We start from the raw sequence: 16,103 nt of genomic DNA, 5'->3' as shown, positions 1-16,103 counted from the left end.
TATGGTGTGTTATGTTGCACTGTTTGAATTTTTTTTTTCCACATATGCAATTATTTTTATTACATTTAAATGACTTTTAGAATTTATGTGAAACTAATATATTTTTTATTATATGAGTTGAAAATAACTCATTAACGGCAGATTTTCCTGTCAGAGAAGCCATCGCCCCCCCCCCAGACACGGAGCCCGCGCCTCACAGACAATGCACTACACTTCCCGTGACGCCCCGCGCGGCCCCGCCCCGCGCCCCTCCCATGTGCACAGGAGGCCCCGCCCACTGGCAGAGTTAGTCTCGAGCGCTGCTGCAGCCGCTGTGATTGGCATCTCCCTGAGAGACGGTACCCGGGCACCGCGCACACCCCGGGGAAAGGTGAGTACCGTGCTGTGTATTATACACTTATTACAGCACAGGCATGGACACTGTCCTGCATTAACCCTCTGAGAGCCATGGTCGCTGTAGCCCGGTCGTGCAGGCGCCCCCCCTCTTGTAATGTCCAGTCTATTATAATGTTATTTTAGACTACAGGCATGGAGATTGGTAGTCACTGAATGGATTAACCCTTAGAAAGCCAGCAGCCCTGCAGAATGATCCCTGGGCTCTGGTCACACAGGCAGGGGGCAGTTATGTGATATTTCCCCTTCTTATAATATCCACATGTCAGAGTCTATTATATAGTTATTACAGTTCTGGCATTTCATTGGTTAACCCTTATAGAGCCACGAAGTCCCGCATCATGACTGTAGTGGGGTCAAGCAGGGGGCAACTCTTTATTACTGCCCCTCCCCCACACCTCTGCCTCTAATTATAATATGACAGATCTCGGTGTCTATTATACAGCTATTACACTACAGACATGAAGACCGGTATTTCATGGGTTAACCCTTATAGAGCCAAGGAGCCATACATCATCACTGTACCTCTGCCTGTATTGTAGTATGACTTCTTGGTACTGTAAGAAATGATTATATATAAATATATACAATACACCCTGTGACCGGGTCTGATTCGAGGTTGGATGCAATAAATGAGACACAAGAGTGAACGTATAAAAAAATATATATATTGTACAGTGTGGAAAACGGATATTACAGTATTATAATTGACGAGTATATATGGAGTTACAGTGGAACAAAAAGAAATAAATATTTAGGTTACTTTCACAGATTCCGTCAGGCAGTTCCGGATCCGGCAATCCGGATGTGGATCCGTCTCTCCGGTGTCACCCGGAAAAACGGATCCAGCATTTTATTTCCCCCACAGATTTAAAGGTCTGCGCATGCGCGGAGCAGAAGAATGGATCTGTCAATGTGGCACTAATACATTTCAATGGAAAATTAATGCCGGATCCGGCATTTCGGCAAGTGTTCAGGATTTTTGGCCGGAGAGAAAAATGCAGCATGCTGCGGTAGGGGTTGGCGATATTGGCGATATAAACAATATAAATCTGGCCCACGATAGAGATTTCGTTTATATATCGCAATAGAACATGGCATGCGCCGCTCTCTGCACTCGCCATGTTCTCCTGAGCCGGCACAATAGAGAAGGAGGGAGTCCCTCCCTCCCCACTGTGTGCGGCTGCCCCTGACCACCAATGAGAACCGACTAGGAGGAGGAGGGGAGGGATTGTGGCCACTCCGCCACCAATGAGAACAGACTAGGAGGAGGAGGGGAGGGACTGTGGCCACTCCGCCACCAATGAGAACAGAGAGGAGGAGGGGAGGGACTGTGGCCACTCCGCCACCAATGAGAGGAGGAGGAGGGGAGGGACTGAATACAAACGTAGCTTGCATATGCCGGCCATATCCCATACTCGGCCTCTATTACTGCGCGCCGTGATCTGCCGCAATTAACCCTGAGGGGTTAATTGTGGCGGATCACGGCGCGCAGTAATGGAGGCCTGGTATGGGATATGGCCGGCACATGCAGGCTACGTTTGTATTCAGGCTTATTAACTATAGTCATTGGTGGCGCAGTGGCCACAGCCCCTCCCTTCTACTCCCCCTCTTCGAAGTATTATATTAATTGCGCCCCCTCCACACGATTTAATCATTGGTGGCAGTGGCCCCAGGGTGGCAGCTTCTGATCCTTGCCCAGCAGTGTAATCGCGTGGCTCTGATCGGCTACCAGGACGCTACTGAAGCCCTGGCTGCCATGGTAACCTCCCTGCTGTTGTGTGCACTATGCACAGGGCAGCAGGGAGAGTGTGAGGTCCTAGTCACCCTAATAGAGATCTATCAGGGTGAATAGACAAGGGATGAAAAGATCCCAGGTTTTAGCCCCTAAGGGGGGAAATAGTTATTAAATAAAAAGTTTAAAAAAATAAATAAAAGTTTAACCCCCTGAAATATAGAATATATTGCGATATATATCGCACATTTATACCGCAATATAGATTTTAGGCCATATCGCCCACCCCTGTGCTGCGGTATTTTCTCCATCCAAATACCAGGACTGAACTGAAGACATCCTGATGCATCATAGTGACATAGTACATAAGGCCGAAAAAAGACATTTGTCCATCCAGTTCGGCCTGTTATCCTGCAAGTTGATCCAGAGGAAGGCAAAAAAAACCCTGTGAGGTAGAAGCCAATTTTCCCCACTTTAGGGGAATAAAAAATTCCTTCCCGACTCCAATCAGGCATCAGAATAACTCCCTGGATCAACGACCCCTCTCTAGTAGCTATAGCCTGTAATATTATTACGCTCCAGAAATACATCCAGGCCCCTCTTGAATTCCTTTATTGTACTCCCCATCACCACCTCCTCAGGCAGAGACCTCCATAGTCTCACTGCTCTTACCGTAAAGAATCCTCTTCTATGTTTGTGTACAAACCTTCTTTCCTCCAGACGCAGAGGATGTCCCCTCGTCACAGTCACAGTCCTGGGGATAAGTAGATGATGGGAGTGATCTCTGTACTGACCCCTGATATATTTATACATAGTAATTAGATCTCTCCTCAGTCGTCTTTGTTCTAAAGTGAATAACCCTAATGTTGATAATCTTTCAGGGTACTGTAGTTGCCCCATTCCAGTTATTACTTTAGTTACCCTCCTCTGGACCCTCTCCAGCTCTGCTATGTCTGCCTTGTTCACTGGAGCCCAGAACTGTACACAGTACTCCATGTGCTCTCCATTCAGAATGCATGGGGATATGGCTGATCAGTTCTTTTCCGGTATTGAGCCCCAAGGATGGAACTCAGCACCGGAAAAGAATAACGCAACTGTGAAAGTGCCCTAATCCACACATAATTATAATTACTTCACCAATCCAAGATGACAAAACTTATACAACTGACAATTAAACCTTCCAGTACATACTTACCACACATTCTCCACCAGTTTCCTCCTGTCCCCTTCCAAGTTTCTCCCAGCCTTCCCCCATATCCCCAAAGCATTGATCTGTTAGGCTACTTTCACACTAGCGTTTTTATTTTTCGGTATTGAGATCCGTCATAGGGTCTCAATACCGGAAAAAAACGCTTCCGTTTTGTCCCCATTCATTGTCAATGGGGACAAAACGTAGCTGAACAGAACGGAGCGCTCCAAAATGCATTCCGTTCCGTTCTCATACCGGAAAGAAAACCACAGCATGCTGCGGTTTTCTTTCCTTCCTGGGATGCGGAGCAAGACGGATCCGGCATGGCCCACAATGCAAGTCAATGGGGACGGATCCGCTTTCTCTGACACAATAGAAAACGGATCCGTCCCCCATTGACTTTCACTGGAGTTCATGACGGATGCGTCTTGGCCTTGTTAAAGATAATACAACCGGATCCGTTCATAACGGATGCAGATGGTTGTATTATCAGTAACGGGAGCGTTTTTGCTGAACCATGACGGATCCAGTGAAAACGCCAGTGTGAAAGTAGCCTTATTCCTTGAAAGCTCTCAACCCCCGTCCTTGCCAACGCCCCATATCGGTTATCTGAGAGTCCGTGGTCCTGCCCAGAACCTGAATCTTGGTCAACCAGTTATTTCAGTATTTTATGACGCTTCTCCATTATTGACACATTTTGGGTGCCCTTTGTTCTCTGCCAATCAGATTATGTAAGAGATACCGGATCCTCCAAGGCCTTTATCTGTGAGAATCAGAGCAAGACAAAAGGAGCTGGATACATACTAATGAGGTATACACACGTACAGTCACCTACCCGTCTCTGATACACACACGTACAGTCACCTACCCGTCTCTGATTCGCACACGTACAGTCACCTACCCGTCTCTGATTCACACTCGTACAGTCACCTACCCGTCTCTGATTCGCACACGTACAGTCACCTACCCGTCTCTGATTCACACAAATCCCTCCTAATCTATAAAACATAATACATAGATTATTTCCAAAACCTGTATTTCTTACACTATTACACTACAGACATGGAGACTGGTATTCACTCTATAGATGACTGGTCCCAGTTATGGTGATGGGCAAGTTCTTCGTATGAGACCTCCCTTCGCCATCCTCGCCGGAGCCCCCTGTCTATTATACAGTTATTACACTACGTTGGTGTCGGCTGGATGGAGCTCGTAGTCCAGGATGCCCCCTCCGTAATGAGCCTTGGCACCATGCGGAGAGGGGGCACCCCACCTGTATTACAGAGCCTGCAGGTGTCTATTATATAGTTATTACAGGACATGTGCACACGAACGTATTTTATTTCCGTGTCCGTTCCGTTTTTGTTTTTTTTGCGGATGGGATGCGGACCCATTAATTTCAACGGGTCCGCCAAAAATGCACACGTGTGCTATCCTCATCTGTATGTCCGTTCCGTAGCCCCGCAAAAAAAATAGAGCATGTCCTATTCTTGCGGACAAGGATAGTCATTATTACAATGGATCCCCCCCAAAAAAAAAAAACAGATAACATATGGACGTCATCCGTTTTTTTTGTTTTTTTTCGGACCGCAGAACACATACGGTCGTGTGAATGTAGCCTAAATGAAGTGATTAACCCTTGCAGAGCCACGAGCCCTCTACCCGGTCTGTGCATGACATTACCTCTCAGTATATAGTTATTACACCGGGTATTTACGTAGTGGATTAACCTGGGGGGGGGGGGGGGGGTCAGCTCTTTGTATTGGGGTCCTTAGATTATAATATCTGGAGCTTACTGTATATTATTAAGTTATTACAGTACATGAATAGACACTGGCGTTTACTTCATGGATTAACCCTCAGAATGCCTAGGGCCTCTGTAATGATCACTGTATTTGAGGCATACAGACAGACGTGGCAGCCCTGTATTACAAACCCCCCCCGTTATAATATTCAGTGTATAGTATATACTTTTTACGGTATATGTCTAGAAAGTGGCATCACCTTCATGACTTGACTCTAAGGCGATGTTCACACGGATTTTGTTGCCTACTCCCGTTGTTTTCGATAGAAAATCTGCGTCGTAGTTTATAAAACTCAGTAGTGCAGCCTCAGGCTTTGGGCCTGTAACTTTTTATGGTCACAGCTCAGCCTGGGAGTAAGATATTAAAAAGCAATTTTCACATTTTTGAATCTACAGGGATCTGTGAAGCGGTTCGTTCAGGGCACTAGAACCGGGCAGAATGCGCAGCCGTAATACAGAAGCTTATTATGTGAGGCCTAATGGAGGGGGGGCGACGCAGGCACGATCAGTATTTTGTTTTTCACCGTCTTGTTCTCTCCTCGTCTCACTGAGATGAGTGGCCGTCAGTTTAAGGAAATGAACAACCACAGACCTCCGAATGGAGGCGTCTGTCACTTGGCGGCTGTGGTGGCGGCGGGGAGGCGCTTATAATATCTATTGAAGCCAGCGGTTATTACGTCACGGCGGCTTCTAGATTACATGGGATTTCCTCGTAATAATCTCCAGCCACATCTGTGACGGCTACACGTCAGTATGGAGGCCGCGCTGAGCCTCGTGTTGGGTCTTGGGTGAAAAGAGGTTGTCACTCAGCTTTCCCAGACTTCTGAATGACTCGTTCCCAGTTTCATAGTGATTCACCCAATTCCCCTTTAAATTTGCCATTCCGGACTCTAGAGCCTCTATAGCCTAGGAAAAGCTGAGAGAAGGTTGTAGTGCTGCTCGCGGGACCGCCGGTGCTGATCAGCGGGTGTCCCGGGTGTCGGACCCCCACCGATCAAATTCTGGTTACCTATCCAGAGGAGAGCAAAAAAAAACGGACCAAACAGACGTTTTCATGCATGAAACATGGACGTATTTTTGACAGACGTCAGATGGACACAAAAATGTGAACGAGGCCTTGGGGAGCGCCCTCAATGTGCAGCAGCTAGATAGCACATAGGGTGTGTCCTAAATGGCCATTGATCCATTCAGTGACTTTTGAACACGTCCCTGCGTGCGGCGATGGTCAGGTTAGGGCGCGTTCACATCAGCGCTCTTGTCGGAGGAACAGAAGCACAAAAATAACGGAAGAGTCGGCACAAAACGGAGCCGAACAGAACCATTTGGCTCTAATGGAGTGCATATGGTTTCTGTTCAGACAACTGCTTTTTTTGGTGGACTTTTTTGTCCGCTCTTTTTTGGCGGAATCCGCAACGAAAGACTAGGACGGAGCCTCCAGCGCAGATGTGAAGGTGCCCTTAGGAGTAGAGCAGGATTGTAACCAAATACCTTGCAACCTTCTAAAGTATCCTGTGTACTCAACATGTTCAAGATTCCTGCTAGCTGTCAGTGAATTGGCACATTGTAGGTTACATCCTTCGGGCTCATGCACACGAACGTATTTTCTTTCCGCTTCCGTTCCGTTTTCTTTTTTTTGAGGACCGTATGCATTCACTTCAATGGGTCTGCAAAAACAACGGAAGGTACTCCGTGTGCATTCCGTTTCCATGATTCGGTTCCGCAAAAAAGTAGTGCATGTCCTATTATTGTCAACAAAATCACGGCCCGAGGCCCCATTCAAGTCGATGGGTCAGCAAAAAATACGGAACACATCCGTAGGTCATCCGTATTTTGCGGATCCATACTGTAGAAATGCTATGCCCAGGCCATATTGCTCATGTGTTTGGTGTTTTATAAGTTACTATTTCCGTTTCCAATCCGCAAAAAACGTATCGCGTACGGAAACCATACGGATATGTTTTGTGGAATAACGGAACGGAAGAGGGCTTCAATCAGAGGGGAAAAAAACCTCAGATACGGAACAACGGATCCGTGAAAAACGGACCGCAAAACAACAACGGTCGTGTGTATGAGCCCTTAGGCTGAAAACCTGCACCGCTCTAAGGACGTATTTTGCGTTCCGTATACTGGCCGTTTTCTGCGTTGAGGGTGGATACGTGCACGGTAGCATGCAGGGGTACATTATTTAACCTCTTACCCCCCACCCGGTATTACAGGACAAGCTGCCATGATTGTTCTGGATTTATGGCCTCATTGATGCAGGGGCCCGGCCCTCAGAGCAAACATTGACGTCCGGGATTGCAGTGTGTGCTGTGTACAGTCCCGTCTGCTTTGTGTTGCTAATCTGCACATTGTTAGGCTGAGAACATTGTAACGCTCCTCCCTCTGTGTAAAGTCGCTGTCATTTCCAGGCCAAGACATCTGTTCTCGGTTGGGTTCGATAGCCGAGCTGAGAAACCTTGGTAAACACTTTGCTTTACTTATCCCACCCTGTTCTGTCATGTCTCATACTCCAGACACCACCAGAGCTGCACTCAAAATTCATCTGTCTCACATCGGGAATTTGATGTCCTGGTGCATTGTGGGAGTTTATTTTCCTACCCAGCGTCGGGGATGAGCACTACATCTTCCAGAATGCACCTCAGCGGAGTCTGCTCTGTACAGGCAGCAGCGAAATGTGAGGGCCTGCTACCTGACGACTAGACATTCTTACTGCAGCTCTGGATGTGATTGGAGTACAAGGATGGGTAAAGATAGGCAAAGCAAAACTTACCTAACTGCATAAGCCCATTCACTCCAGCAGTTCTACGCATGGTGATGGTTTGTTACAATGTGTCGGTGCAGGTAAAATGCGTCACTCTGGGGTTCAGCTACTGTATATGTCAGTTTACTCCAGCAATTGTAGAATATTCACTTACTATTACCATTTTCATCTTGATAATTTGTTACAATGTAACGGTGAAGATAAAATGTACCAGTCCGGACTTCAGGCTGTTTCGCTCACAGGGGATTGTCTTGGCTGGATACAATGTAACAAACCCTCTTCTTTCCGAAGTATTAGGCCAAGAGGGGATTTAGCCTCAAAGCATAAATAAGAATGTTCCCATTTACTGACAGCAAGCAGAGATCTTGGAAATGGGAAGGAACTGGAACATGTAGTGTATTGAAAAGTTGCATAATCTTTCCTTATATTGACGAATGGAGTAGGTCAGGGCTTTGTGTATTATGACAACGTAACCCCGGGTTGTCAGGAAGAGTCTCATGATGGTCACGACGTTGTGGGGGGGGGGGGCATAAATCCCACACAGCTTCCTCTTCTGAAGTGTATATGGAAGTATACGGATCATGTGCACAAACCATAAGACTATGGAACCTCTAATGGGACAGGCATCTTCCAAATACAATTCCTTTTGTGCTTTTTGTCAAATTCTGCATTAAAATCCGTTCCTGGCAAAGCTGGATGATCCCCCGAGACCAATAACGGCTGAAGGTTTATTGCCTCCAGTGCCTTATGTAGCTTTAGTGAATTCTGCCATACTCCCATACGGTGTTTGTGAGGATGACTACCACAATCTCCATGACTGCATGGGGTGTAGAGCCACTACAATGTAGAGACCGGACTGTACCACTGACTACAGGGGGTGTAGAGCCGCTACAATGTAGAGATTGGACTGTACCACTGACTACAGGGGGTGTAGAGCTGCTACAATGTAGAGACCGGACTGTACCACTGACTACAGGGGGTGTAGAGCCGCTACAATGTAGAGACCGGACTGTACCACTGACTACAGGGGGTGTAGAGCCGCTACAATGTAGAGACCGGACTGTACCACTGACTACTGGTAGAAGGAAGTCTTCTTACTGTGCAGACATCATACGGTACAAACACTGGGTGATAGATTTGTTCCGTTTTTGCCGACGCCTTTGCACCTTTCGTCCCCTCCATCCATCATTAATAAGGTTTTTCTCAGATTTGTGGGATTTGTGTCCGGAGGTTTTAGCTGTAAATTAATGTGCTCACTTAGAGTACATTAGTGGAAAAAGCTGCTGCTGAGAGGTCAGGATTGATCAGCTCGAGATTGGATGGGTGACCGCAGGCTGGAAGCGTTTAATGTGGACGGTTTCTGCAGAGAATGCCATTTCAGTCCCTTGGAGGATTCAGCAGAGCTGTGTTTGCACATGACATAACCTGCTTGTAATTATCTTAGGGGGACATTCTCCGGTATTATGGGGATCAGGATGCCCTTAAAGGGAACCTGTCACCAGGATTTTGTGCATAGAGCTGGGGACATGGGCTGCTAGATGACCGCTAGCACATCTGCAATACCCAGTCCTCATAGCTCTGTGTGCTTTTATTGTGACGTCACAGAGCTGGAGCGCCGAAATCTCGCGATGCGCGAGCTAGCGCATGCGCAGTGTCAGCATCATGTTCATTCCCTGTGCCGGCATCAGCACAGGGAACGAACTACGCATGCGCTAGCTCGCGCATAGCGAGATTTCGGCGCTCCAGCTCTGTGACGTCAGCCAGCAAGGAGGAGATTCGGAGGACGCGGGGCGGTGCTGGGCTCCTTTCCGCTGGACTCATCTCCGGACACAGGACACATATCAGGTTCATTTGCATATGGATCAAAACGTATGGGGACTGGGTATTGCAGATGTGCTAGCGGCCATCTAGCAGCCCACGTCCCCAGCTCTATGCACAAAATCCTGGTGACAGGTTCCCTTTAAGGGCATCCTGATCCCCATAATACAGACATGTGGAGCGGCGCCCGGGGATCTCCCTGCACTTACTATTATCCCCGGGCGCCGCTCCGTTCTCCCGTTATAGGCTCCGGTACCTTTGCTCTGTAAGTTCTAGTAGGCGGAGTCTGCCCTTGTCCTGTGGGCGTCTCCTTCTCCTAGGCTGCAGCGCTGGCCAATTGCAAGCGCACAGCTCACAGCCTGGGAGTTTTTTTTCTCCCAGGCTGTGAGCTCTGCACTGCGATTGGCCAGCGCTGCAGCCTAGGAGAAGGAGACGCCCACAGGACAAGGGAAGACTCCGCCTACTATAACTTACAGAGCGAAGATACCGGAGGGCATAACGGGAGAACGGAGCGGCGCCCAGGGATAATAGTAAGTGCAGTGAGATCCCCGGGCGCCGCTGTATATGTCAGCATACTTAGTTCACAATGTTTTTCCAGGTGAAAGGTCCTCTTTAAGGTGCTCTCTCCCTAAGGAGAGTTAGTTTCCCCCTCTGTCCATTCACAATGTCGTGCTCTTCCAGAGGTTTTTGTAAGATTATTGGGCAGTTTCTCTGCCTACAAGATATTATCACAGATGCTTGGTTTACTTTTGCAGTTCTCAAAACTGAATTTGACTCAGCAGAGATCACAGGCCTCTTCTTCACAGCAAAAATGTTATAACATGAACAGAGTTGAGAAAAAGACCTTAATCCTAACTTCTACAAATCGATGAATGCAGAATCGACCTAATCAAACTAATATGAAAAGTTGTTATTCTAAAAATCTTCATCTACTTGCATATTATAAATTATACCAGCAAGAATTAGTCTTTATGTAGAAAACTATGATTTAAATCAAGCCTTACTGACTAGTGATTTAAATCAAATCCACCCTGGTTGAGCCTGCTGACAGCTTCTCTTAAAGTCATTGGAGTAGTGACCATAAAGATGAATTTCATCCAGCATCCCTAGTTTTTAAGCCTTTCTAAGCAGGGGCGGAGCTACTTGTATTGCAGGCATAGTAGCTCCTCGGGGGAGGGCCAGGCAAGCAAGTTTGCCCTTGAGGATCTCAAGTTTATCAGATAGTGGCTCCTTCGCACTGCCCCTGCTGTTTACACCTGGCAGTGCATGGACATGGTCATACACCACTCCGGCCAATGACTGGCTTACGGGGTGATGTGGCCACAAGCAGCGTGTCACTGCTGAAGCCAGTCATTGACTGGAGCCGTGCAAGCGACCCTGGCCATGCACTGCCAGGTGTAAACAGCATGGGGACCGGAAGATGGAGGCAGCGGGGGCAGAGTAGAGGAGCGGAGTGGAGCAGGTAAGTATGAATCTTCTGTTTCAGAGGCCATGCTGCAGGAACTTGTTTTAAAAAATTTTTACCAGAAAAGTGGCGACATTTCCTTCCATCCTGCCTCCTGTTCATAAATCAGCGCTTTCCTTCACTGCAGAGGACGGAGTTATTACCGCCTCCTGCCCCCCAGTTATAGGGGCCCTGCAGTAACCAGTAAGCCCTTTACCTTGCTAGTGGAGAAGGCGCTTATTGATTAACACTTTAATGACCAGGCCTGAAAAGGACACTTTTTTGTGATTTAGCGCGCGTGACGGTTCAAGCGGTTGTAATTATCTACTATTTGTTGGACTACTGAAATAATTTTTGCAACAATTTTTATTTGGGGAAAACTGTTCAAAACGTTTTTAAAAAGATTTTATTTAATTTTTTTTCAAACTATAGCTTCTTATTCTTTAAAAATGCAAACTGACACCAAAATAAATTATTATAATTAGTTCCCTATTTTGTGTAGGCCGTTTTGTTATATAATATGTATAGTTTTCACGTGAATAGGGCGGTAATGGTGACGGTTATGGTTGGTGTGAGTGTTTTTTCTTTTATGTATACATTTATTTTATTTTTTTTACTTTATTTTTAATATATTTCTGCTACATAATATGTCCCCCAAGAGGTCATAAAAAGACTTTGGGGGACACCGTCAGTTTTTAAGATTTTGCACTTTTAATTTTTTACTTTTATTTGTGTTTTATTAATATTTTATTGTATTATTATTTTACAATTGGTTTATTAGGCTACTTCCACACCTGCGTTAGGTGCGGATCCGTCTGGTATCTGCACAGACGGATCCGCACCTATAATGCAAATGCTTGGATCCGTTCAGAACGGATCCGTCTGCATTATTCTTTTTTAAAAAAAGGATCCGTCCTGATTTACATTGAAAGTCAATGGGGGAAGGATCCATTTTCAATTGCACCATATTGTGTCAGTGAAAACGGCTCTGTCCCCATTGACTTACATTGTAAGTCAGGACGGATCCGTTTGGCTCCGCATCGCCAGGCGGCCACCAAAACGCTGCAAGCTGCGTTTTGGTTTCCGTATCCAGAGCGGAATGGAGGCGGAACAGAGCCAAACTGATGCATTCTGAGAGGATCCTTATCCATTCAGAATGCATTGGGGCTGAAATGATCCGTTTTGAACTGTTTGTGAGAGCCCTGAAACGGATATCACAAACGGAATTCAAAACGCCAGTGTGAAAGTAGCCTTACTTATTTTGTTAAATATATTTCTGCCACAGCGAACACTCTTTTATTGTATTTTTTATTTTTTTTTAATTTTCAATTCTTTTGTGCCACTTATTTTATTTCTCTTTTATTATATTTTTTTTATTTCGTTTTCAAATTTTTTAAAATTATTTTTTTACTTATTTTTTTTTATATATATCTTTATCGCATAATTTGTCCCTAAGAAGTCACTGAAAGATCTTTGGGAGACAATAAACGGCTTTTTCTTTTGTACTATTTCCACTGTAACTGGAGCATCCAAAGGAGCCCCACTTACAGGAAAACCAGCATGCTGTGTGGGTGGGGGGGCTTTGTACCAGGACAGAGCTGATCAGGGTCTACTGACCCTGCAACTCTGCGCTCCTCTGCCCCTGAGACACCCAGCGATGGCAGGTCCACACTGCAGAGCGCTCATAGACAGCGCTTCTGTCTTCTCCTCGCCTTCCCCGCTCTCACTAACAGCCGGGGACCCTTTCCACTCCTGCTACAGTGCAGGAGCAAAACCTGTGATCCATCCCCTTGTGCGGCGCTCCGGGCAGTAACACAGCAGATCGCAGGATCAGCTGTGTTTCTGCCCAACAGGACAGGGGGGCCGCAGGTTGTGCACCCCTGGTCTATTACTTGCGTTACTCCAGTTCTCTGCTGTGCAGTGTGAATAGGCTGTTAGTAATTAATGGTCAGTCTCACCATGAACCGCACCCAACGTGCTGAGCGTGTGTGTCTGTATGGACTTTACTCCTCACTTTCTTGTGCTTCTTGTTTGACATTCATTGTAAGAAGCCCCAAAGCAACATACTTCCCATAACAAGATTGCGGGAGAGCCAGACTATCGGGTTAGTGGACGACGTCTCCAGTAACTGCAGGATTGCATGTCTGTAACGTTACTGGCAGCTGTTTACCTGCGCCCCTAGGACGCTCCCTTGTTGTGCTCTTGCTGCATAGACCTGCTGTGTGTTGGATTGTACCTCCAAAATCCATGACTTTACTTTTATCAATGAGATTTTGGATGCTGCCTTTCTATATTACTGTAACAGATCCTGGTAAGTAATCTCCATAGACTGAGCCCCAGGGCGGAGAGCCGGCACAGGCTTGGCAGTTTCCTAAGAATGCAGAACACTGAGGGCTGTTAGTTATTTGTGACCATCCATAGGGGGCACCGCTCTGTGCTGCCCGCATACCTCTGACCTTTCCATTCTATGACTAATATGGTTGATTATGCTATCATCCCCTTTTGAGTTGGAGCACAAACCCTCTGCAGGGGAATGATGTGTTACATGGCACTCATAGCAGTTGGCGATGGTCCATCTGTGAATCCTCCACCGTGTCTATATGCCTTTTTTATGAACTTGTGTTGTGTGAGATGGAGGCTAGAGGAGGCTGGCTGTGGGTTGGGTTAGAGAATAGGGATAGCCAGTGCTGAGTTGGGTTAGAGACTAGGGGTAACTAATGGTGGGTTGAAGGCTGGAGGAAACTGGTGCTGGGTTGGAGGCTTGGGTTGGGAGAGATTGATTATGGGTTGAGGCCGAAGTCTCAGTTTGGGGCTGGGGGAAACTGGTGCCAGGTTGAAGGCTGAGGGTAACTAGTGCTGGTTATGAGATGGAGGATGGGTTAGACTGGTTGGATTAAACTGGTTATGGGGTGGAGGCTGGTTTAGACTGGTTGGATGAAACTGGTTATGGGATGGAGGCTAGGTATAACTTGTACCGAAATGAAGGCTGGAGGAAACTGGTGCTGGGTTGGAGGCTTGGGTTAGGAGAGATTGATTATGGGTTGAGGCCGAAGTCTCAGTTTTGGGGCTGGGGGAAACTGGTGCCAGGTTGGAGGCTGAGGGTAACTAGTGCTGGTTATGAGATGGAGGATGGGTTAGACTGGTTGGATTAAACTGGTTATGGGGTGGAGGCTGGTTTAGACTGGTTGGATGAAACTGGTTATGGGATGGAGGCTAGGTATAACTTGTACCGAAATGAAGGCTGGAGGAAACTGGTGCTGGGTTGGAGGCTTGGGTTGGGAGAGATTGATTATGGGTTGAGGCCGAAGTCTCAGTTTTGGGGCTGGGGGAAACTGGTGCCAGGTTGGAGGCTGAGGGTAACTAGTGCTGGTTATGAGATGGAGGATGGGTTAGACTGGTTGGATTAAACTGGTTATGGGGTGGAGGCTGGTTTAGACTGGTTGGATGAAACTGGTTATGGGATGGAGGCTAGGTATAACTTGTACCGAAATGAAGGCTGGAGAAAACAGGTGCTGGGTTGGAGGCTGGAGATATCTGGAAATGTCTTTGAGGTTAGGGGAAACTGTTATAGTTTGAAGGCTGGGTTAGACTGGTTGGGTGAAACTGGTTATTGGATGGGAGGCTGGGAGGCTGGCTCTGGTGTAAGGTGGAGTATATTGAATAGGGTGAATGTTCCTGACCTAGGAGTGGAAAGAGGTAGTCATTACTCCTGATCACCACAGTAACATGGAATCGATTCTTTTCTTAATCAGTAATTTGTGCCGAGGCAGATTCCATGTGTCCATCTGTCTCTGGCTGGAGATGAGTCTCTGGAGGAACTTCTGCTAGGAAACCGATCAAACATCTTTGCCTTTACAGAATTTTCCACCTTCTGCAGTTAATAAGAGAAGTCATTATCCATCTTCGGCTCCTGGGATCCATCTTTGTATGGGAAAGAGTCTTCCCAGCGGGTTTACTGCTAAATTTAGGATGAAACCTGTTGAAGTGTTACTCGTCGCATCCAAATATATCCTACATTAAGGCTTCAGTGCCAAAAGGCTCAATGGCAGGGGACCACCAATCTTAGATATACCCATCAGACTACCAGAAAGTGAGAGGTGATTCATCACTCCAGAGAACGTGTTTCGTCCAGTGATGACATGTTTTATACCACTCCAGATGCCTCTTGGCATTGAGCATGTTGATCTTAGACTTGAGTGATGATGTGCTTTACACAGCTCGAAGATGGAAACCCATTTCACGAAGCTCCTGACGCTCAGTTCTTGGGCGGACGTCTCCTCCAGGGGCAGTGTGGAATCTGTAGTGGGTGACACACACCATGCGCTTTAGTGCTCTGTGGCCTTGCTCAGTGGCTCGTGGCTGAGCTGTTACTCCTAGACACCTCCACTTCACAGTAATACATTTTACAGTTGATTTGGGCAGATCTAGAAGATCAGACGCGCTCTTACTTTTCTTCCCGCTCCGAACTGTGACAGGAGGTGAGGGCTTCAATCCTGTCTTGCTGTGGAGGACACACTGCCCCAACTGCTGGTGTGATGATCTGCGGAGCCATCACATATGACAGTCCATCACCTCTAGTAATGATACAATGGGGACTAACAGTGATTTGTGCAGGACATCCTACCGCCACATGTGTTCCTCACCAACCTACCAGTGTGCAGGATCTACAGGCCCAGCTGTAACATCTGTGGGTAAATGTGCTGCACGATAACAGAAATCTGTATGCCTCCATGCGTATCCAGGCTAGAAGCTGTATCTCATCTTGTATCCAGGCTAGAGGCTGTATCTCATCTTGTATCCAGGCTAGAGGCCATATCTCATCTTATATGCAGGCTAGAGGCCGTATCTCATCTTGTATCCAGGCTAGAGGCCGTATCTCATCTTGTATCCAGGCTAGAGGCCGAATCTTATCTTGTATCCAGGCTAGAGGCCGTATCTCATCTTGTATCCAGGCTA

At 46.9% G+C, this 16,103-nt stretch overlaps 1 protein-coding gene across 1 annotated transcript in view; it reads left to right on the top strand.

Moving 5' to 3' along the window:
• The first annotated feature begins 271 nt into the window (after window positions 1–271).
• Window positions 272–16,103, top strand: part of CAPN5 (calpain 5) — a 96,975-nt gene continuing 81,143 nt past the window's right edge. Inside the window, exon 1 of the mRNA XM_040426431.1 lies at window positions 272–370. The gene's annotated coding sequence lies outside the window, so the exon portion shown is untranslated. The remainder of the gene's footprint in view (window positions 371–16,103) is intronic.

The sequence above is a fragment of the Bufo bufo genome, chromosome 3, assembly GCF_905171765.1.
Source record: "Bufo bufo chromosome 3, aBufBuf1.1, whole genome shotgun sequence".
Lineage (NCBI taxonomy): Eukaryota > Metazoa > Chordata > Amphibia > Anura > Bufonidae > Bufo > Bufo bufo.
The sequence above is the reverse complement of the archived record's forward strand: the minus strand, read 5'-3'. Positions and strand labels throughout refer to the sequence as shown.